General features: G+C 44.9%; 1 protein-coding gene and 1 long non-coding RNA gene across 8 annotated transcripts in view; both read left to right on the top strand.

Annotated features, from left to right (window-relative positions):
* Positions 1-24,151, top strand: part of Gfod1 (glucose-fructose oxidoreductase domain containing 1) — a 100,339-nt gene that overhangs the window by 49,864 nt on the left and 26,324 nt on the right. The gene's annotated exons all lie outside the window — the stretch shown is intronic.
* On the top strand, positions 3,349-7,446 carry LOC118238615. The gene is made up of 2 exons (XR_004769392.1): positions 3,349-4,343; positions 6,309-7,446. It is a non-coding gene; the product is annotated as an uncharacterized LOC118238615 (long non-coding RNA).

The raw sequence follows: 24,151 nt of genomic DNA, 5'->3' as shown, positions 1-24,151 counted from the left end.
AAGAGCAGGAGAGACAGCATCAACCTGCCTCATTGGCTTCAGGAAGCTGTTTCCTGTGTCCTGCAGATTTGAGGTGGGGCCACATAATAGGGGCCCAAGCCTCAGCAGCAGCCTTGGCTTGTGCCTGCTGTATGTGAGTCAGATGGTCCAAGGCCTTTTCCTCCTTCAGGGAACAACTGGCGAACACACTGTCACCTTAATTCTAATTTCTATGAGCGTTACACGGACATCACTTGCACTTGGTTTTCTGGCGAGATCTGCCAGGTCTGGGGCAGAGGGAGTTAGGTAATCTTGGACCATCAGGAAGTGATGTGGAATGGAGATCTTGAACCTTTCAGGTCTGAATGAGGGCTGCTGGCTCTGCTTGCTCTCTCAAGCAGCTCCAGAAAGAACTGTAACAAGCACACAACTTCCAGATGGGGTCTGGAGCCATTTCCTGCCCTCTGATTCCCATCCGTTTTAGCTCAGCCCAGGAGAAAATAATCCCTAATCGGTAGCTGCAAAAATGGCCTTGTAGACTGCCCAGGTCTGAGTCTTACCTCTGGTCAGTTCTAGGGCCTTGAGAAAGTGACCTTTTCTGGCTTCTATGTTCTCCATCTCAGCTCAATAATGGAGTGTTTGACTCTCTGAGCCCATTGCCACTCAGGATAGCTTGAATGGCCTTCTGCTGGAGATGGTTTTACTTTGGATAGCAGGTAGGTCTCAAAGGAAGGGCCCATCTCTGAGATACTTCATGAAGTTCCTTCATGGGAGGTGGTGCAAGGTTCAGGGAAGAATATACATTCCAGACCACAGTGGAGCTGGCCTCAGCTCTGTTCTTACTTTCTGGGTATCCGTGCCTTGGTACCTGGGTACTCTTGATGTGCTCCCCTGTGTGGTGGAATGGCTCTGAGCACATCCTCAGGGTGACATGTGATACTGATGGAAAGTGCCTAGCCACCTACATGTCTTGCATCTACTGCCTCAGTGTTCAATACAAATACACAAATCAACTATTCTGTTCCCCAGGCATGCCCATGTCTGTGTAATTGTGAGTTTCAGCAGTCAATAGGACTCCAGTCTCAATGCTGGAGTGAAAGTTTCTAGGGTTTTGCTTGCTTGTTGAAGTGCTAGGGACCCTGGGACTACTTGTGCATGCTAAGCAAGTTCTCCATTGTAGAGCCATGCACCCAGCTCCTCCATGGTGGGTTCTAGGCAAGCTCTCTACCATTGAGCCACACCTCCCAGCCTTTGTCTGGATCCCAGGCAGGTGTTCTACCATTGAATCATACCCCAGTCCTAGTATTTATTTGCATGTTATTTTCTCCAATAGCAGGTTCTATGTCAAAACCTTATTTAATCACATGGGGTTTCTTTCCATCATGTATCTTGGTTAAGTGTCCAGCAAACCAACTGCAGGGTATTTCTGATACCCTTGGGCATGTGGCACTCTCTGTACACCATGTTCATTGCTGACTGTACTCTTCCACCTTGAGGATCCGTACCTAAAATGACATGGGCTATAGAAGAAATGCCAGTTAAAGTGTATGGGGTTGAAAGTATTGCCGCCAACATACCTTCTTACCACACACATTCACACAAAGCTTCCCCAAAGCCCCTAACTTCCAGCATTGCCAAACCAGGCTAAGGCATCCCATCAGGCTCCTCCTTCTCACTAAGAGAAACTTTGTGCCCAGAAGTCCCACGCCCTTGTTCCTGGAGCCTTGGAAAGGGGGGTCTATTATTTAACAAAGAAACCAGTTCTTGGTTTCTAGGTTCTCTCAGGCTTCCCACCCAGATGGAAATGATCTGAGTCCAAAAGAACATAAACCTCTTTTCTTCTTCATCTTACTTCTCCTCATCCTCCTCAAAGTGCTCTATAGTGATGGCTTGCAAAGGGTTGTGGCGTAGAAACACACATCTCTACTATTGGGGAATGTCTGTGCCTGTGCTCTCAAGGCATTGTTTAAAATAATTTATGAGGAATGGGGAAATGGAATATACAGGGGAGGGATGGGTGGGGCTGTGGATGTTCAGGGAATGGAGGTACCCATGTAGCAGCTTGGGGACCCTAAACATTGCTTAATGAACCTCAGTTTGCTCCTTGTCAGGGTGAGTGGTCTCTTGTCCCTTCCAGCCATGTCATTCTGCATCTTCAGGGCTAGCTTCTTGATCATTTTTGCTTTCTCTCTTTTTGTATGTTTTGAAACAGTGTCTCATTATGTAGCCCTGGCTAGCCTTGAGCATGATGTATAGGGCAGGCTGGACTCACACTTACAGAGATCTACCCATCTTGGTCTACCCAGTGCTTATACTAAGGGTGCCTGGCTCATTTATCTCTTCAAAGCCCAGCCTGGCAACTTAGGCACCATGGACCTCTTGATCATTTGGGGATACTTGTCTTACCTTCAGAGGGAACTTCTTGTTCATTTTATTGTCACCATGTTCTAAAGACCAAATGGCAGCCTAAATTAAAGAAAGGCATGATGAAAGGGGATGGAAACCATATGTGCATGTGTTTATGTATGTACATCTGTGTATCAATGCATGGCATGTTAGAGGGTGCAGTGTGTGTGTGTGTGTGTGTGTGTGTGTGTGTGTGTGTGTGTGTGTGTGTGTAAGTGAAATGGGATGAATCCTAATCAACACTAGTTTCCTATTGATTTCTTCACTGGATATATTTCTCCTTAGAGGAACTATGGTTCCTGATTTCATGTCTGAGCTTACTATGCCTCCTACGGGAGAAACTGTCCCTTGTCTTTTCCATTACAGATTGAGATGTGCTTGATTGACAGCTCTGGAAGAAGGCCATGCTTTCCCAGAAAACCCCTTCGCACCCCCTCCTCCATTGGGGAACCTCTGTAGACGGATCTGGCTTCCAGCCCAATAGCCTGAGCAGTTGCTTCTGTTAATGTTTATCTTTGCAGAATACTGTAGATGAGCTAGAATGAGCTCAGCCATATGCTTAGAAGCCCTGGTTTGATCCCAGGGTTGAGCCGTAGTATGCAGAAGCCTTGGGCTTGATCTCCAGCACTTTGTAACCTGGGCATAGGGCACAGTACCACATACACACTAAGGAGTAGAGGCAGGAGGATCAGAGGTTTTTTTGTTTTGTTTTTCAAGATAGGATTTCTCTGTGTAACAGTCCTGCCTGTCCTGGAACTGGCTTTGTAGACCAGGCTGACCTCAGAACTTACTGAGATCCTGCTGCCTCTGCCTCCCAAATGCTGGGATTAAAGGCATGTGCCACCACTGCCCAGCAAGGATCAGAAGTTTAAGGCCATATATACATACATACATACATACATACATACATACATACATACAGGGATACATAAATACATACATACATATATACATACATACATACATGCATACATACATACATACATACATACATACATGCATACCCCACGGATGTTAAATGATAATAACAACAAAACAAATGCCAGTTAAATTAGGGATTTTTTTTTTCTCCATGAGAATGACTCACAAAGATTGTAGTTGGATGGGTGGAGAGAAAGATCTGATAGTGGTCCATGGCTCTTATGCAATTGTCAAACACCGAGGCTGGATTAGTGGGGGAAAATTGATGAGGAAACTGATGGGGGACCTTCAGAAAATGCAAGTAGCATTGGTGGTAAAAATGTCCTTTAGTGATTTAAAATGCAAATGTGATATTTGGCCAGGCATTGGGCTAAGATTTTTACATATGTCATCATCCCTATTTTTAGATATGTAGGTTGTTTTCAAGGCTTTTTTTTTTTCTAGTTTAAGTAGTACATAGATGAATATCTTTTCATATAATTGTGTGATTTACAGCATCCTGTTTAGAGTCCATTCTTGCAAGCACAATTATTGGGCATGGGATTTTAAAAAAAATCACAAAACTTGAAATACATTGCAGGCTTGCTTCAGTGTGACATTACAGTCCCACTCAAAAAAGCACACCCATGCCTACTTCCTCTCAAAGACTTAGAAAAACCAACCCTTTGTTGACGCTGAGCCATCAGCCAGCTGTATGACTCAACGTCTTAATAATTTAAGCTGAAAACCCAGCTGCATTTATTCTAGAGCCATCATTCTCAAGCTTCCTAATGCTGCGACTCTTTAATACAGTTCCCCATGTCATGGTGACCCCAACCATAAAATTATTTTTGTTGCTACTTCATAACTGTAATTTTTCTACTGTTATGAATTGTCATGTTAATATTTGTGTTTTCCAGTGGTCTTAGGCAACTCCTGTAACAGGGTCAAATCAACTCAAAGGGGTCTCAACCCCGAGGTTGAGAATCACTGCTCTAGAGCCTTAAGAAAAGATGGAGTTGCTCTTTGATTGGCTCCTTTTCAGCTGCAAGTTCAAGGTATTGTAGGGGGGAGAGGAAACGTGTTCCTGCAAGTTCTTTCGTGCCTCTCTTCTGTTCTTCTCTCTACTTCCAACCCCTGGAATGTTGCTCTTTAAGGTGGCTGTATCTGGAAGGCCCAGGATATGGGTTCTTCTCTAAGGCGATACCCTTGACAATTCTCAAGGTTTGATGGTAGGATTTCCCTAACCTTGCAATACTCCTGGTCCCCCAAAGGAAATGGCTGTTTCCATGTTCTCAGGCCCCTGGCAGCCTCCTTTGCAATGCACCTCAGGCTTGGTTGTCACCTTTGAAAGGTGGGAGGGTGTACCTTCAGACCCAAAGCTGTATATACAAAGGGGCCTGTTGGCCTTGGGTTTCCCCTGGAAGTGACTTTGTACTCCAGTTTAAAAGCATGAAAGGGGCTCCACACATGCCAGTAAGTATTCTCTGAGCCAGACTCTGTACCCTGAAACAAACAGGCCATGATGCTTACATACCTTCTGGAAGGATGAAGAGAGGCTAAAGTGAGGCTTGTCTCCCTCTGCTGAAGCTAAGCTTGTGATCAAAAGCTATTCGGTTAAGGGAAGACATAGGGAACAATGGGATTGAGGTGATAGAGGCAAACTAGGAGTGGAAATGAGAAGGGGGTTGGGGAATGAGACATGTGAGTGCTTGGGGACAGCAGGTTCCAGGTGGAAGCGACAGTAAACTCAAAGGCCATCAGAGTACAGCTGGATTTCCCATCCTAGCAAGGAGGCTAGAAGGAGAAGGAAGAAGGACATGGAACTGTGGGTAAAAGCCTGAAAAGCCATTATGAGAACTTGGAGTTCTACATTACACTGACTCAGAAGGTTGTCAGCAAGGGAGGGGCAGGATATATACCCTGTTTGAAGAGGTTGGGTCTGGCTCTGGTTTAATGGTAAGCAGAGGTGGCAGCAAGGGGCCACTGGTTCCTGCTACCTTGTAGATGAGAGAGGCAGTGTGAAGTGGCCCACTCAGGACATGCTGCAGGCCTCTCAGTACTCTGTGAGAGAGCTCTAGCTAGGAGTGGGTAGGCATGGCAGCCTTCTCTGGCATCCTTCCTGCCCCCAGAGAGGAGTAATGGCTTGTGTAATAGTCTACTCTCTCCTTGAAATCTTGACTCCAGGTTTCAATCAGTTTTCAACAACTCTTAGCCATTCTGGAGAGAAGCTCACTGATTCAAATGGACTCATGCCTTTCTTATCAAGTTCTTTCTTCACGAACAAATGCAGTGGGCCTCCAATGTGGTAGTCAGGACTTGCTTGTCCTCCATGGCCAAGCCTTTTGTTGGATGGGAACTTAGAAAAGTCACCCCTAGCTGTAATAGTTTTCCTTAGTTGGTAGGATTATGGTATAAATTGTGCTTTTAGTAATCTTTGAGCCTTGGAAGAGATAAAAAGTTTTCAGAAGCAGAGTATGTTGGTTTCTAAGTCTATCCCCCACATGCCTGCAACTTCCCTGTGCTGTTCTTTTCAATTAGTCATGTTTTTATGTAATTACTCTGCTAAAGCAGTGATTTCCAGCTCTTAATGGCATGAGAATTGCTGGGGAACTTTTTTCTCTTTTAAAGGCCAGGTGATGGTGGTGCACACCTTTAATCTCATGCTAGGGGGACAGAGGCAGGAGGATCTCTGTGAATTCAAAGCCACCCTGGTCTACAGAGCTAGATCTACACAGGGACACCCTGTCTCAAAAGGGGGGGGAGCAAATCTCCAATGTTGAGAAAGTTTAGGGAGTTGAGAAATACACATACTAAGTGATGATGTCACTGATTTTTCGTAGTTTGATAATCTTTTATTTGCTTTTCTTTTGATTTGCATAAAAATGAGATTTAATGCCACAGTTACTGTGTTGTAATCTTTTGGATACTGAAGCTGCCTTATAGGGGTTTAGAACTGTGGTTGTGAGTCTTTAAGAATTTTGAGGAAACTACTGACATTATGTATTTGATTGACTTTAAAGGGTTGTGTTGTAGCATGAAGAACACATTTAAATAAAACAAGGTTCTGAATCAAGCATTAGAAGAAGAAGAAGAAGAAGAAGAAGAAGAAGAAGAAGAAGAAGAAGAAGAAGAAGAAGAAGAAGAAGAAGAAGAAGAAGAGAAAAGTCGCAAAGCCAGGAACCACCTGCAGGGGCATCCACACTGATGAGTCTGGCCAGGACCACAGAACTCTTTCATAAATTGCCTTGGGCATGATGTTTTGTCATGGGCAACAGAAAAGTAACTGAGATGGGGATGTTTCCCAAGGTGACAGGAGCCCTTACTAGAACCCTGCTCAGGAGACTGGATTCCCATTGCTGTCTTGCTAGTTGGCCAAGTGTGCGGTTGGGAACATGGGTCCCTTCTGAGACTTTGTCTGCAACTTGACCATGAGTCCCAGCCAGCTATATTTCTAAGATGCTGTCAGCCTTAACATCTTATAATTCTAAGTGACAAGTATGAATAAGAAATAAGGAACAGAGGTGGCAGATGAAACCAACGCACCCCCTTGTACAGCGGTGGCCCAGGTCTGGATTCTGAGCAGCTCCTGCATACCTTTTTTGATATCAATTCTGTCCAACTGAGTACATTCTGTTAAGAAGATGAGCAAACCCACAGCTAGGGAAAGGAAGTGAGCCTCCATGAAAGGGACTCTGTCCTGGTGGCTATACTCTCTGCAAAAGTTTCTAGTCTTGCCAGTCCCGGTGTCTGGGTTGCTGTTTCACATTTGAGGGGAATGATTGATTAACAAAAATGGAACAATTAGCTCCACTCACCTTTCCCCCACCCTAACAGGTCTGCTCCCTCCAGCTCCAGCCTTCAGGATTGAACTTTTGATCCACTCCTCATGCTGTCTGTTGGTCTTATTTGTCCCCTGCAGGCGCTTTGCTGTATAAGGTTTAAGTAAGAAAATGGCTAGCTTCCAAAATGACAACCGCAGTCCAGTCTGGGGCTGAATCCAGGTCAGATAAGCCAGATACCTTTCATCTTACCTGGAAGCTAACACCTTCCTCTCAGGTCTAACAGGAGGAGAGATCAGGGAATTCAGCTCTAGGTCTCTTTCTCCTCTCACTTTACTTTGGCTTCCTACTATGACTGATAAATATTGCTGTGAAATCCTCCCATGTGTTAAAGGGACAATGTTTTCCAGACATTTACTCTTACTGAAGTGTGTGAGTGTGTGTGTGTGTGTGTGTGTGTGTGTGTGTCCACATGTGTGGTCTACACCAAGGCCTGTTATTCTTTTTTAGCCTAATCTTTTCCTAGCAGGCTCTGAACCTAGATGTCTATTGTTGTCTGAACAATGATGTGACAACTAACATTGCCATTCATGCTGTGGCTGAAAGAACTGTGTTCCGGCAATTCTTTTCCTGCTGTGTAATTATGAGAAGTGTCCCTGGCTCGGTTCCTGTTTGGAACCTAACATTGTCCTGGGTCTTTGTGTGACAGGTGTGTGGAGCAGTGAGCACCCCGCCACCCTCAGTTCTGCTGTCTGTACCAATGGCACTATTGCAGTTGGTGAACTATGCTGGTGCTCATGTCTTGAGGTGCTCCATGGGTTTTGTCCTCAGAGCCAAGTTCAATCAATTGAACCACTGAGCAGCTGTCACGTTCTTTAAGAAAAGTTTTGCTTGGCTCAGCCACTAAAAGTGGGTAACAAATCTCCAAGCATGGAGTACTGGAGAACTCTCCAGTACTGTAGTCCTTCACTTGCAGCCCCCGAAATCTAGACTTTTAATTGTTTGCAGTCAGCGGCAGTCCAAAAATATTGCATGGAAAATTCCAGGAATAAACAGATTGTATCTGAAATTGTGTGCCCTTCTGAGTGATGTGATGAAATCTCACACTATGTCTGTACCACTCTGGGTGTGACATGTCCTTTGTCCCATCTACCCATCCCATATGACACTTAATTTATGAATATATATATATATATATATATATATATATATATATATATATAGAGAGAGAGAGAGAGAGAGAGAGAGAGGAGGGTACATGTAGGGTTTAGTGCTATCTTAAGTCTCAGGCATCTACTGGGGGTGTTGGGATGGGTCCCCTGCCTCAGGAAAGGGGTTTAGTGGATGAAAGGCAGTACAAACAGGATGGCCGAGGAAGGTCAAGCTTCCCATGGTGAAGCATGCTCTAGAGCCAGGTGTGTGCTCAAGTCATGGAAAAGATGGAAGAGGGAAAGGACTTGGCTGTAAGAGGACATGAGAACATTTTGGTTTTTAAGACAGGGTTTCTCTCTGTAGCCCTGGCTCTGCTGGAACTCACTCTGTCCTTGTTGGCCTGGATCTGACTGCCTCTGTTTGCCAAGTGCTGGGATTAAAGGTGTGTGTGTGTGTGTGTGTGTGTGTGTGTGTGTGTGTGTGTATGCATTCGTGGGGGGGGTGCTTTTGCCCATGTGCTACACATGCACAAACACACATGTACTAGTCCCTAGAAGTACGTTCTTGCCACTTAGCCAGACTTGGAAATGGGCTGGACTGCTCTGAAGTGCCAGCCTTGTCCTGGTAGATAAAAGCCTGCCTGGAGAGTGTCTGGTAGAGCAAGCTCTTATCTCTTTTGAGAACAGATGAGGTTGCTTTGGCAACTGTACAGCAGATGGAAAACATCAACCTGGTTTCTGCGAATTGCAGGGGCCTGGCCATCATGTGTAGTTTATGTTGCCCTCTTTCTAGCAGACATCTTTGTGCTGCTACATAATATCTGAGGGTGCTGCTGCCCCTGTTCCTCCGTGCAAAGGACAGCACAGACAGAGCTCCACAAATGAACATGGTTTGCTTGCTACCCACTCCCCCCTGCCCCCAGGGGGTTGTGTCACACCTTCCAGGTTGTTGCTTTGTACACAGGCTTGTCTGACACAGCAGCTCAGGCTGTCCGATGGCCCCAGAGCTAGCAGTGGGTGCAGCCTTGGAGGGAAGAGTCGGTGCTTCTGTGGGGGTCTCTTTCCCTGTTTTGAAAAGGAATACCCTGTCTTTTCTGCCTGCATCACCCTTGGCCTACCTTACTGGAGGAGAGTAAAGGACTGAGCCACACCCAGTGGGGGAGCCCTCTTTGTCCTGCTGGAGCCAAATAACCCTATGGGCCCGATCCCTTAGCAAGGATTTTTATTGGCTTTTCCTAGATCAGACCTTGTCTTTTGATTACCCTTTGGGGCACATATGCTTATTGCTTGTCTTCATGGGTGCCAGCTCCAGCTGTGCTCAAGTGCTGTGTGGTGAGAGAGAAAACTGTGGGCCAGGGCAGGCATTTGGTACCTAGTCCATGGTATCTGTCTCCAGGAAAATGTTTAAGACAAATAGGTTACCTCTACTCTTTTTTTCCTGCTCCCTCAAGACCCATGAAGGTTTGGAACATGGTGGGTAGACGCTCCACCAAATACTGTGGCTAAGTAATTTACAAAATGAGGGGGGATATCAGGCTTGAAGGGCTTGGCCTAAGCCCCTTGGTGAGAAGGGCATCTTAAGTTGCTGTTCCACGCTGGTACCTGATTCCTGTTGTAGACTCAGGAACACCTCTGTGAGGTCAGTAGTCCTGAACGGAGTCTTTCTGATGACATTACAGCTGGGTGAGAATGACCACCATGTGTCCATTGATCATCACACGGAGGAGGCAGGCCCAGCCACCACAGGTGGATCCTGTCAGGGTTAGAATTGGTTCCTTTGCCTGGGACCTCCTCCTTTTCCCAAGCTTCTGTTGGTGCAAGTTGTTCCAGGAAGCAGTGACAGTGAACACATGGGCTAAAAAAAAATGAATAAATAAAAATGCTAGGCTGTTGGTAGCATCATGGATTCTTGACCATGAAATCATGTCAGGGTTCCTCATGATGCTGAGAGATTTCCCAATACGTCCTTGAGTCTCGCTTTGCTGTCACAGCCAATGGACATGAGAAAGTTGGGGGGAGTGGGTCTCTGGCTTGCCTTCCCCTCCTTCCTCTTTTGCTTCTCTTCTCCTTCCATACTCTGGTCTATGCCCGGAGACTGATGAAGCTGACCCGAGCTTGTAAAGCATTCTCCATTTCTTTCCTGCCTATGGGGTGACTGATGTCCTTTTCTTTCCAACTGTTGTTGTCATGAGGATTTCCTAAATATGAGAGATAAACTCTTTCCTGAGAAAGTCAGATAAGCCAGTCAAATGCAGAGGGTGAGCCCATTGCATTGTTGGAGCAGAGCACTGCATTGTTGTAGCATAGATTCCAACATGGCCTGTGACGTTTATGTGAAGTTCAGGCAGCTCTTGAGAATGCCAAGGAAAATATTTTCAAACCACTGAGGCTTGGGGATTTCATTTCTCCTGTTACCTTTCTGATGATCTCAGTTGGCTGTGACCTTTACCCTGCCGCCTTCAGAGTCTTGTCAGTTCAGAGAAAGCTACAAGTCTCAGGGTGGGGTTGGGGATGGTTGTTCAACCTCTTGACATTGTGATACAGGGTTGTAATCCACTGTGTTTGGGCCCCATTCACAGCTATCCTGGGATCCACTGATTGGATATCTGTATCTCTACATGGTTACAGAAATCCCTCAGGTTCTTCTGTCAGTTCCTTACTTAGCTAAGTTCCAAAAACAGACTCCTTTGTTAGAGGGGGAAAAAAGTAGTATACTCCCTTTAAAATTGCTTCTTCCTATAAACCTCTCCATCTTCCTAGGTGTCCGTGGAGGAAGAAGTAACTGAAATTACAGTTTAAAGAAACTAATGCTATGTTGGAGAGATGAACCAGTTAAGAAACCCAATGCTAGGTTCTTGATTAGTGCTAGGATCTGGGACTATTTTAATTTTCTTCTTCAAATTTGCTTGCATTGCTTAATGAAGAAGAAAAAAAAAGAATGTGTCATTTCTCTAAAAACAATCAAGTCATTCAAGATAAATAAATTTAGAAGCAAACAACTAGAAAGGCCCACGAGCAAGTCAGCTGTAAAGTCCCTGAGGATAGAGACCTGAAGGCTCTGCTGGGCATCAGATTAGCACCTGTGTGTATTAGATCTTTTGTTGCTTCTGCTTGGATTTTATTTCGACCCACTGGCCTACTTTCCTTTGGGGCCTGAGTGGTTCCCCTCAGCTCCTTTACAGGGCTGTTCTTCTCTCTGTCAGGTCACCTGGGAGGTCCTTAGAGGCCAACACAAATGTTTAGTGTCTAGCAGCACCAATGGGGAAAAAAACAAAAATAAAAACAAAAAAACATTTTCTGCTTGAAATGAATGTTGGTTTAGAGGTCAAATGTGCCCATCATCTCAATTGCGCTTGACGTCACAGGGAAGAACAGGGAGTAAGGGGGAGAGCCTTTGGCCTCCTCACCCAAGCCAAAGCACTTGCTATGTTGTGCAGCAAATTTAATTAGCCAAAACAAAACAATTGGAACTGGGTCCTGCCCTCAGATGGAAGGGACATTAACCTCTGCCCGGCACAGCCTGGCCCAAGGTTGCATTCAGTTGTGTCCTGATCAGGCAGCTATTTCCGGAGCTGGGAGAGAGAACTTGTCATTTCATACAGCCCTCTCCACGTGGAGGACAAATGCCACTTGACAGGGCTGCAGGCCACTCTCTTCTGCCGTGTTCAGTGGGGAAGGGACCATTTCTCACACACCTTTGGCAGCCTCAGCACTTTTTTTCTGGGAGCCGAGCCAAGCATTCCTACCCTTTGGGAGCTGGCCCAAGAGGAGATTCTATGAACTTCTGCTCATTGGTTGAGCAATCTCCAAAAGTCAGTTGGGTGAGCTTGGCAAAAGGAGTGGTGGGACTGGAGTCACTCCGCTTACTTCATCACCAGCTACATTAAACAAAGGGCTTGTGTTTGTGGTTCTCTGCTGACGAAATCCAGTGACTCGGACAAAGGCATCGCATGAGTCCTGTTGTAATAGCTGATCCTCTGCGCCCATTTGATCTCAATTTCCTTCCATGCTTGCTCTAACTTCAGAGATGCGAAGAAAGTGGTGTTTGTACAAGAAACCCAGGCTAGGTTCTGAGGGTTTGGATTCCATAAGCTCTTATGGTCTGGGACATTTTAACTGGGTGCCTCAAAGGCAGGTCAGAGAGACGTTGACAAAGGGCTTTATTTTCTAAATGCCAGAGCTGGTCTGGTCAAAGAATGGTATTCTTGTGCCCTGGAGTAGCAGTGAGTAGAGGGAGGTGGTGAAGGAAGAAGGCCATGAGGATGGTAAGAGTCTCTGCAGCTCAGGAGTTAGGAAAGGTAAGACTTTTCATTACAGATGGAAGGAACAAGAACTAGATGCTGTTTGGAGTGAGAAGGCCAAGTAGTGGCATCATGTATTTCAAGAGTGTCCTCCCTTTTTCTCTTCAGCAGATACAATCCAAGGATACAATTTCAGCTCCCATAATCCAGACCCAAACAGGCTTTCTCTCGCACATTGCTGTCCCTCTGTAAGCAGTATGGCAGGCAGCTCCATAGCATCGGTGATCAGGATTCTGTCTTGTTGCCTGACCACTCTACTGTGTTGGCCTGCCTTCTGGGGTTCAATATGGCCTTACTCCTGGTGGAATTTATAATAGGAAAAGGGGAACTGGAGATTTGCCCCATGGGACAATTACATGGCATCCTTGCCACATCCTATTGGCCAGAACTTAGTCACATGGTCATTCTTCATTGTAAGGGAAACTGGGAAATGTAGTTCATATTTTTGGCAGCTTAAAAAAAAAATGAATGGTTTGTTACTGGAAAAGGAAGTGCCTTATTGGGAATGGGGTTGTGTCTTTCTTGGCCACCACTTTTTGTGGTGAGATCTAAAACGGGGCAATCAACTGTAATAGAGCTGTCCATGAGTCTTTCCTGTAGGTTTTGAGCTTTGTGTTTGTTTGTTTGTTTGGTTGGTTGGTTGGTTTGTTGGTTGCTTTTTCGAGATAAGGTTTCTCTGTGTAACAGTCCTGGCTGTCCTGGAACGCAGGTTTGTAGACCAGGCTGGCCTTGAACTCACTGAGATCCACGTGCCTCTGCCTCCCGAGTGCTGGGATTAAAGTCGTGCGCCGCCACCACCTGGCTCTGTGGCCCTACTATGAAGTCCAGCATGAATACATTTTCTTGAACCTCAGTTCCAGCTATTTCCGTTATTTACCCTTTTACAGGGCAGCCGAACTTGGAGGAGGACAGTCAGTAAACCTCTTTTTGTCTTTGTATTCCAACATCAGATGAGAATAGACAAAATATTCCTGAAGCATGAATTTAAAACAAAGAGGGGTTTTTGCCTCCCCTCCCCTTCCTCATGGGTTAGGGTGGAATTCGACAGTCCTTGGAGGCTGGAGGGTGCCCTTCTGGAGCCCTGTTCTCCTTAAGGGCTTTGGATATGACAGGGGCGGGGGCGGTTGGGGTGGGGAGAACAGATGCCGAGAGCCCTTATGTAAGGAGGTAAATCAGCGCATGGGCGGTTCATTTTCCTTTAGCTGGAGAGGCATTTTATTTCCACTAGAGATGGAGGCAGACAGGAAAGCAATTAGTGTTAGTGGGTTTATAGTGCTGTCCCTGGAGCCAGCAAAATCCAAGCACCAGATGTCTGTGCGAGAACATTCGGGGTTCTTTCCACCCCTGCCCATCCCCACCTCCTGCCAAAAGGACCCAAAATATCACAGTTGGGAGAACAGAGTATGCCGTGAATAGCAGAACAGGAGGCCTGTTCTTTGGAGATTGAGGATGCTTCCTCAGAAGTGTGGTGGGGGGAGTGACAGGAAGCAGCCTTCCCAGGCCTCTCAGACTCCTTCTGGCCTAGGATCCTTCAGGCCTCTGATGATGGGGCTGAAAGTGAAGGGAGACTGAGAACAGTGAGCTTAAACCCAACCATCTACCTTCCTTTGTCTTCATCCCTGCCCTCTACACCATGGTTGCTTGGAGAAAGGGGGTGACGGGAGGAGGAATTTCAGCAAGAAAAACAAAAAACAAAACTGGACACAACCTCCCCTGCCCTGTGGCAATATATTGTTTATGATTTATTAAAGCCATTAGAGATCAAAACAGCAAAGCAGCCACACTAGTTAGCTATAGAAGCTAGGTGGTGGTGGTGGTGGTGGTGGTGGTGGTACACACCTTTAATCCCAGGACTCAGGATTAAGAGGTAGATGGATCTCTGCTAGTTCAATGCCACACTGGCTCCACAAAATTGATCCAGTCCTAAAAGAAACAGCTCACACAAAGGTGATCTCAGCACCTGGGATCACACGCCTTTAATCCCAGGACTGGAGAGGTATAAAAGATAGGAGCAGGGTCTTCAGTAGTCAGCATCAGGCTTTGATTGTCCAACCACACTGAGGAGAGGCATCAGTCTGAGGCTTGGTGAGAGCTGGTAGAGACAGGATCAGCCCTTTCAGCCTGAGGTAGAGGTAAGAGGTGGTGGCTTAGGCTGCTTTGCTTTTCTGATCTTCAGCTTGAAGCTTGAATCCCAATATCAGTCTCTGATTCTTTTATCACTACACTTCTCCCAACCCTCTTCTGGGATAGTGAGATACAGTACCCTTGGTTGCCATAGAGATGACATGTGAACATCTTCTGGTGTGGTGCTCTTTTTCCTGTACCACCCCATCTCCTCCTTCAAGGCCACATAGCATAGGCCAGTGTCCTCATCTGTGGTGTGCTATTTGGGAGCCACTAGCCACTTGTGGCTACAGAGCACTTGAGTGGTCCACCTTTATACACACAATAAACAATAAGTGTAAAACAGGCACCAGATTTCCAAGAGATAGTTTGAATTGCACACATACATCTCAAATGTTTATGTGGTTACATGTTCATAAAAATTGGGGATACACTGGATATACAGTGTGTTATCAAAAGAAATCCAACTGGCTACGGTATGGGGCTCAGGAAATTAAACCTTGTATTTGGTCATTGCAAGAAAGTTGAACAGGACTAAGGCTACATATTTTAGATGCCACTGCCCTAACCACAAGGATTTAAAAAGCTTTATCATACACTGTCTCACGGGATCCTTACAAATACCCTTGTGAAAGGCAGGAGGCTCTGGCAAGTCCCTCTGTCTCACTGTCTATCTGTCTGTGCTTTCCCTCCATTCCAAGAAGGGGACAGACTTACATGTTTGCTAAACTAGTGGCTTTGTGACTTCCTAGGTAGAATAAAGGGATATCCTGGTGTGGTGCTGCACACCGGTTGCCCCAGCATTTGGGAGGCTGTGTTAGGAGCATGGCAACTTCGAAGTCAACCTGGGCTTCATAGCCCTGTGTCTACATCCTCCATCCCTAAAAAGAAATTTGCACCTGGAAGAAATTCTTGCCCTGGGAGCCCCTTAAACTTGTTCATTTAGTACTTCACTCACAAAGCCCTTCCCAGTGCATTAAATGGTAGCCAGCATTTCTGACTCTGTAGGAATTTATTTGAGCTTTCATTTAGAAATAGATTTTGATTTCCAACTATTTTGTTTCGAATCCTGCAATTTAAAAAGTTGTGAAAACGTGGGGTCCTGGAGAGATGGCTCAGCAGTTAAGAGAACTGGGTGCCCTTCCAGAGGACCAGGGTTCAGTTCCCACCACCCACATGGCCACTTAGAAGTATTCATAACTCCAGTTCCAGAGTATCTGTCCTCTGTGGGCACTGAACACACATGGTACACAGACAGACACACAAGCAAAATGCTCCATAAAATAAAAATAAATCTTAAAAATGTGAAAATTTCAAACATTTTACTACATGTGTTTTATCTTTATCTTTTAGCTTTCCACTTTTCCAGTTTGTACCCCCTCAGTCAATTTTCAGTTTGCAACCATCACTATAATTAACTTTAGAATATTTTATACTCCCCAAATACAACCTTATATTTATTATCAATTACTTTCTCAGCTTCCCTCTATTGAACTCCTAGGAAACCCTTAGTTTTTTCTGTTTCTGCAGGTTTGCTGACTCTGGAAAATTCACATAAATGAAATCATACCACACGTGAGCTTTTGAGTGCATGTGGCTTTGTACATATCATAAATTTCCCAAAATCTATCCATGGTGTAGCACACATCAGAACTTCATTCCTTTCTATGGCTGACTGAATTCCACCATGTAGATAAACTGTGCTTTGTTTATACATTCCTTGGCTGATAGACGCTGAGGTCATTTCAAAAGCTGGCCACGATAAATAGTGTGGCTATGAACACTTATGTACAAGTATGTGTTAGGGTGCAGCCTTTGGTTCTTTTTGATATATACCCAGGAATGCAATTAATGAGTCATAGTACGATTAACCTTTGGAGAGACTGTTAGAATGTTTTCTAAAGTAGGTACACCATCATCTGTTCCTGCCAGCAGTGTTTGGACGCCCTAGTTATAGCTAGGCTAACACTTGTTATTTTGGTCATTGTTGATGTTGTTTTGGTCATCTTAGTCAATATGAGTTGACACCTCATTATGTTTTGATTTGCATTCTTCTAATGACTAGTAGGGTTGAGTATCTTTTCACATTGCATTCTTCTAATGACTAGTAGGGTTGAGTATCTTTTCACAAGTGGATCCGTTATTTTTAGGTGTTTCTTGGAGCTGTCTATTTGGGTCCTTTATTTATTTAGTTTATCTTACTATTATTAAATTATAAAAGGAGCTATATATTATGGACAGTATTTCCTTTTCAGATATATGACTTGTGACTATTTTCTCCCATTGCTCTATGTTTTCTTGATGATGGCCTTCAAAGGACTAACTTTTTATTTTGGAAAAAGTCCAGCTTTCCCTCTCTCTCCATTTCCTTTCCCTCTTCCCTCTCTCTCTATTTTTGCTTCTTTGTATTTGGTGTCATGTCTAAAAAGGGTTTCCCTTACCCATGGCTTACTACTACATTTTCCTCGGTGAGTTTGGAGCATCAACTCTCATGGTAGAGGCTGTAGATCCATCTGAAAAGTTTTTCTGTGTGTGGTGTGAGGAAGGAGCCAGGGTCATGCCTCTGCACATGGATATCCAGGTTGTCTGGCACTATAGAAAAGACTAGTCTTTTTCCATTGTATTTTCTTGGCATCCTTATTAAAAATCAGTTGCTGGGTGCTGGAGAGATGGCTCAATTGGGAAAGGCCTGATGACCTGAGTTGTAGCCCCAGGCCCCACCTACATGGTGGGAAGAGAGAATTGACTCCCACTGGTTGCCCTCTGGCCTTTATACCCCCCCCACACACACACGATGGCTTGTGCTTACCCAGATGCACACAAAATGTTAAAGGGGGGGGGGTATAAAAGCTAGAATTCATTGATAGACTTAGTTCTCTTCCATGGATCTATTATTCATCTTTGGGGCTGCAGCTCAGTAGTAAGTTATGAAATCACAAAACACAGAGCTTCTTAATTTATTCTCTGTCAAGATTATTTTTGCTATTCTACATCTTTTGTATTTTCATATTAATTTTAGAGTCATTTTAATCAGTTTCTGCATGAAGCAAGTTAGTAGGAACCACAGCGAATGTGTAGATCAGTTCGGGGAGAGCTACCACCTTAATGACATTAAGTCTTCTGGTTCACTGAACACCGATCATTATAGTTATTCATTATGCATCTCAATTATCACTATTAATTTCTTTCAACAATGACTTTAGTTTTCAAGAGTATAGACTTTGTTCCCTTTCTTGATCTTTCCTCACCACTACACAGTTCAGTTCTCATTTCTCTGATTTGCACTGAAGATGTAACATATGTATGGCTGTTTTTCCTCAGTCAGGATCTAAACTAGCCCATGTTTTATACTCCAGAACAACATTGTTCAACTCACCTCCATTTTCTAGTAGTCTTTTCTTATTCCTTTGTTGTGCTTTGAGTATTTAAATTCCTATTATTTGAGCATAGTGGGCCTGTGTGTTCACCTAGTCTACCCACTATAGTCGGATGATCTTGACTCTTTCCCCTTTTATTTCACAGGGAGAAACTCAACACATGGAATTATTTTCTCTCCCAGTACTTGGCTACTTAAGTGGATGGTGTGTGATCGACACTCCCACCACCTCAACGCCTGCTGGGGAAACATAATCCTTACTGAAGGTGTTGGATAGGATTCTTTTGTCTCTCCTTCCCCAACCCCCAGCACTTGAGAGTCAATGGGAATTGTTACACAGAATGATGGAGCGACCTCAGTCATCTCATGTTCTTTAATAGGGTGCTAATGAGAGTGTGTTGAGAACCATACTCCCCACCCACCCTGCCCCATGGAAAGAGTTGTTCATTCAGGGCCTCGGTGTCCATGCTTTCTGCTTCCTCTAACTCCAGATAATTGCCCTTCCCTGGTCCTCCAAGAACTCTTTTCTTCATTGAAAACTTTAAACTGAAAGAGAGACACTAGTCTGCAGTCAAGACCAAAGCAGGGCTCAGAAATAAGTAAACTGCTTCCTACTTTTATCATTACTTTTGCTCATTAACATCATGACATTTTGAAAAAAAATGTATATTCTTTTGATCACTGTCTGCTGGTGGGTTAATCCTTAACTATTTGTTCTGTGGGCAAAGGGGCATCCAAATGTTTCCTCATCTGGTATAGCCAAGCCCTAGCCCACTAGAGCTGCAGAAGGAGTTGAAATCAACTTTACAAAGGAAGAACTGTTGGGAGTGGGGAGGCCTCCACTCTGGATGTGGGGGATATTGAACTGTTTCAGGGCAGTGGCAATTTGCCAACTGGTAAACACATGTTTTAATTTGTTTTCCCATCTCCGGTGACTACCATTATGCTGGCTGAACTTGTCCAGTGTGCATGTCTTTTTTAGTTTGTTTGTTTTTGTTTTTGTTTTTTGAGACAGGGTTTCTCTGAGACTGTCCTGGAACTAGCTCTTGTAGACCAGGCTGGTCTTGAACTCACAGAGATCCACCTGCCTCTGCCTCCCAAGTGCTGGGATTAAAGGTGTGAGCCAGCCAAGTGTGCATGTCTTAATGTGAGCTTGTCTCTATTTCCTAAAGTCTCCATTCTTCCAGTGGATCAGGAGGTCATGGTGGTTCTTTATTCTTCTGTTCTGTAAGCAAAAATGGGTGTGACTGTCTGTGTGGGGGGTTATAAGCATATGAGTGTAATGCCTGCAAAGGCCAGAAGAGGGCATTGGATGTCCCAGAACTGGAGTTACATCTGTTGGGAGCTGATGTGGGTGCTAGGAACTGAACTTGTGTTCTCTCCAATAGCAGCATGCACTCTTAACTGCTTAGCCATCTCTCCAGCCTCAGGGGCTGCTCCTTTAAAAACAATTAATAGCCCTGTGATTTCATAGATGGAAGCTCAGTTCTTCAGTGAACAAGTAGTCATTTGGAAGATAGGAGAAAGAGAAAATCCTTATTGGCTTTTCTGAAAGAGCAACTGTCAAAGATATCAGCCAGCCCCTTCATGCTTTCTTCTTCTTTTGCCATTTACTTTATTCTATTGAGTCAGGGTCTCCCACTGAAACTGGAGTTCACCCATGCTGGTTGCTCTGCCTAGCCTGCTTGCCCTGGGACCTCCCGCAGGTGGCTATGATGCCCATCCAGTTTTTATGTGAATTCTGGGGATCTGAACTCTGGTCCCAGGCTTGTGTGACAGCACTTTATCCACTGAACCATCTGCCCAGCCCTACTTTATTTTTAAATGTTTCTGTTAAGACAGGTTCTCATAGTGTATCCTGCCTGAGGTGGTACTCACGAAGTAGCTCAGGCTAGCCTTCAATCCTCATGGCAATTCTCCTACCTCAGGTTCTTGAATGCTGGGATCACAGGTGTGTAACCACCACACCTGGCTAGCACATGTCTTCCAAATGTGCAGGGTTCCTGGGACTACCTCTCGCATCTTATATGCTAGTAATAGAGTGGAGTGGATTCAATTACATTCATGGTGGTTTAAACAGAAACAGCCCTGGATCTCTGAATGTTGCTTCTGGGTCTTATCTGGGTGTTAATCTTCATGATGACCAGTGAAGAGGAGAGGAGAGTTGCCTGTGCTTGCACGCATGTATGCATGCATGTGTGCGTATGTGTGTGTAAATGCATATGTATGTGTGTATGTGTGTGTACATATGTGTGTATGTATGTATGTGCATTGTATATGCATGTGTGTGTATGTGTGTACATGTGTGTACGTCTGTGGTGTGTGTGTGTGTGTGTGTGTGTGTGTGTGTGTGTGTGTGTGTGTGTGTGTGACCTTATCTGGGCTGATTGCTCTAGTGAGCCTTGCTCTGCCTCCAGGCACTGAGAGTCTAAATGACTTCCTTTATGAGTTCAGGGAAGCCCATTAATCAAAAGTTGACACCTGATGTGAACTCCTTGGATGCTGACAGTGACAGGGAACATTCTGTGCTAAACATGCAAAGTGCATGTTTGAGAACAAAGGAACATTAAAATAATTTTATTGAGGCAAATTTACATGTAGGGAAATATAAGGTAGCAAGTGTTCAGCTTAAGGATTTTTATAAATATACATTCAAATAACAACTCCAGTCAAGATTTGAACAAATCTGTAGCTTGACATGGTGACTGGTATTTGTAATCTCAGCATTTGGGAGACCGAGGTAGCAAGATTTGCTGCTGTGAGTTCCAAGCCAGCCTAGGCTATAGTGTGAGCCCTTGTCTCAAAAACAAACAAACAAATTGGATATTAATATGTCAAAGGAATAAACTTGAAAAGGAGGCCACACATAGACTTCCAGGGCCAGGCATTTTCCTGACTCCTACCTAACCAGTCCAGGATTGAAAGGGGAAATGAGCCTTGTGACAGGTCTGACTCAGGTGTCAGTTAATGCCAGCAACATGGTGACAACTGCCTCGTGTAGGCATATCTCAGGGATACTTAGGCTCTGCTCTAAGGAAGCGAGGTAAAGTGGATGTGTATGACCATAAAGCAAGGTACATAGAGGGGTGGTTTTTGTTGTTGTTGTTGGTTGCTTGTTTTTTTCTTCTTAGAACTTATAAACGTTACATTTATATCTTATTGCAGTCTGTTAGGCAGGCTGCAAAAAGCCTGATGTCATTACCGAATGAACATGCTGGGGAGATGGCTCTGTCCATAAAGCACTGGCTGTGCTGTACAAGAACAAGGACCTGAGTTCAATCCCTGGCACCTACTTAAAAATCCAGATGTGGTGACATACGCTTGTAATCTCATTGATAGAGAGACAAGGGGATCCCTGGAGCTTGTTAGCCAGTCAGCCAAGCCTGACCAGGGAGCCTCAGGTCCTAGTGAGAGAGACTGTTTTAGGAGAGAGAGGCAGGAGAGGCACAGGGAGGAGACAGCTTCTGAGGAATGTCACCTGAGGTGAGTTAGCCTCTGGCCTGTGAGCACACATGCTGATGTGGACACGAACTGACACTGATGGGTGTGCATACGTGCATACATACACAAAGAAAAAGACATCATTATTAGCAGAATTTAAAAAACCCTTCATATCTTAACTTAAAGGAATTTTATTGCTTAAAAAGAAAGGGAGAGAGAAAGAATGCTACTGAGGGCTGGAGAGATGGCTCAGAAGGTTGCAGGCACTTGCCACCCAGGGTGCTGATTTGTATTTGATTCCTAGTACGCGCATGTAATGGCAGGAGATAAACCACTCCTTTCAGGTGTCCTCTGACCTCCATTCATGCCATGGCATGTATGCTCAGACACAGGACACACACACACACAGACACACATAGTAAATAAAATTTTAAAAATGTAATTGCTGCTGGCCATATGAGGTATTGGGAAAATGCCAGGCGTAGGTTCAGTCAACTTAGAGTTGCCACAAACCTCCAACTTGACGGAAACCAAAGTGCCTGTGAGCAGCATGAGGCACACTTGTGCTCGATCCCACTTAGTGCTCAGACAAACCCTATGAGGTCAGAGTTCCGTTTCTCCTCTGTAGACATGGAAACAGAGCAGAGCAAACTGGACAGGTGAACAGTACATGCACAGGGCAATAACCAGCGAGACGCGGCTTGTCTCCAGTGGAACCTGAAGATGAGCCTGGCCAGCACTCCAGCTTCTGTGCTTTGTCCCATCAGTCCAGCTCTTCTGCAATGTTGTTAAAAAGGACAAAGAAAGGGGAACGTGTCCTTTGGAGGACTAAGAGTATCTGAGGGTGTGACTTAGATTTTGATCTCTCTCTTCCTCTCTCTCTTCTCTCTCTTCCTCTCTCTCTCTCTCTCTCTCTCTCTCTCTCTCTCTCTCTCTCTCTGTGTGTGTGTGTGTGTGTGTGTGTGTGTCTACAAACAAACAACTTGTGGGGCTTTTAAAAATTATTTATTTTTATTTTATGTGCATTGATAGTTTGCCTGCATGTATGTCTGTGTAAAGGTGTCAGGTCCCCTGGAACTGGAGTTACAGACAGTTGTGAACTGCCATGTGGGTGCTGGGAATTGAACCTGGGTCCTCTGGAAGGACAGTCACTGCTCTTAACTGCTGAGCCATTCTGCAGGCCCCAAACATTCCTTGTTTTAAAAATGTAATGCAGGGTTTGAGGAGATGGCTCAGTCACTGAAGGGCTTATTGTGCAAGCATAAAACCCGAGTTCAATCCCAGCACCCACATAAAGAGCCAGGTGTCATGCTGTGGGCCTTCAATTCTAGGATCAGGCAGAGGTGGTGGCTGCTGTCCAGACAGTCTAGCCTAACTTGTGAGCTCCAGGTCCAGTTGAGAGACCTGCCTCAAAGCATAAGATGGTGAGACGAAGAGGTGATTCAGCAGGTAAGAGCACTTACTGCTCAATCATGAAGATTGGAGGGAAGATTCTGGCACCTAAGTAGCAGGCTGACATCCCACAAGGGTCCGTGTGTGCTCCAGTTCTGAGGGATCCAGTTGTCCTCTTCTGACCTCCACGTGTGAATATGTGTCCACACACACAAATAAACAAATCATCAAAAGTAAAAGTAAGGGCCTGTGAGATGGCTCAGAGGGTAAGGGTGCCTGGGGCTGATTCTAACAGCCAGAGTTTGATCCCCAGCACCCACATAATGGATGGAGAGAACCAGGTCCTACAGGCTGTCCTCTAACCTCTACATATGTGCTGTGGTGTGCACTCACCCGCCCACTCTAAATAAATAAGTGTAGTTAAAGGACAAGATAGAGAGTGATGGAGGAAGACACTGGACATCAGTCATTAATATACACACACATACACACATACACCCCTACACACACACACACACACACACACACACACACATACACACACACACACCCCTCTGCACACACATAATAAGAATAAGATTAATGTAAATTACAGTATTTAGGAGGCTGAGGCAGGAAGATTACTGTGAGTTTGAAATCAGTTTAAGCTGTACACTAGGGCCTGTCTCACCCCCACCACTGCACTGCTGAAAATATAATTAATGCAACACTGGGGTGGTATCACGCAGGTCTGTAATCCTAACACTTAAAAGGCTGAGGCAGGGGGATTAGACTTGCAGGCCAGTCTGGGCTGCATAGCAGGTACCAGGGTGACCTGAGGAACATAATGGGATCCTATCTCAAAAACCCAATAGCAATAATTAATGCAGAGTTTGGATTTAGTTTCAAATGCATTTGGTTTCTTTTTGTATAAAATAAATTGTATTAAAAAAAACAAAAACAAAAACTCCACTGTCTTGAAACTTATCAAACTCATCAAAAGGCACTCTAGAGGGATGCCATTGGCCATGTGTCCTTCCTGCCACCTCTGATGTAGGTCACCACTGCCATTTTATGATTCCTGAGCCTTTGCTGGGCCTTGGCCAAATGTGTTTCCTACTTCCACCCCACCCTCTTATTTTGGTTTAGTTTCTAGCCAAGAACCAGATGAGGCAGATGTTTGCCCACCAGTTGGTACCAAGGCCTCAGGCCTTCCCCACAGCTGTCTCTTTGATTTATGATTTGATATGCTTCCAGCCTTTCAGGGTATGGCCAAGGGCTAGAAGTAAAAGAAGAAACAAAAAGTCACCTGGGAAGTTC

The sequence above is a fragment of the Cricetulus griseus genome, chromosome 3, assembly GCF_003668045.3.
Source record: "Cricetulus griseus strain 17A/GY chromosome 3, alternate assembly CriGri-PICRH-1.0, whole genome shotgun sequence".
NCBI lineage: Eukaryota > Metazoa > Chordata > Mammalia > Rodentia > Cricetidae > Cricetulus > Cricetulus griseus.
Note: the sequence above shows the minus strand (reverse complement) of the source record. Positions and strands in the feature narration are given on the sequence as shown.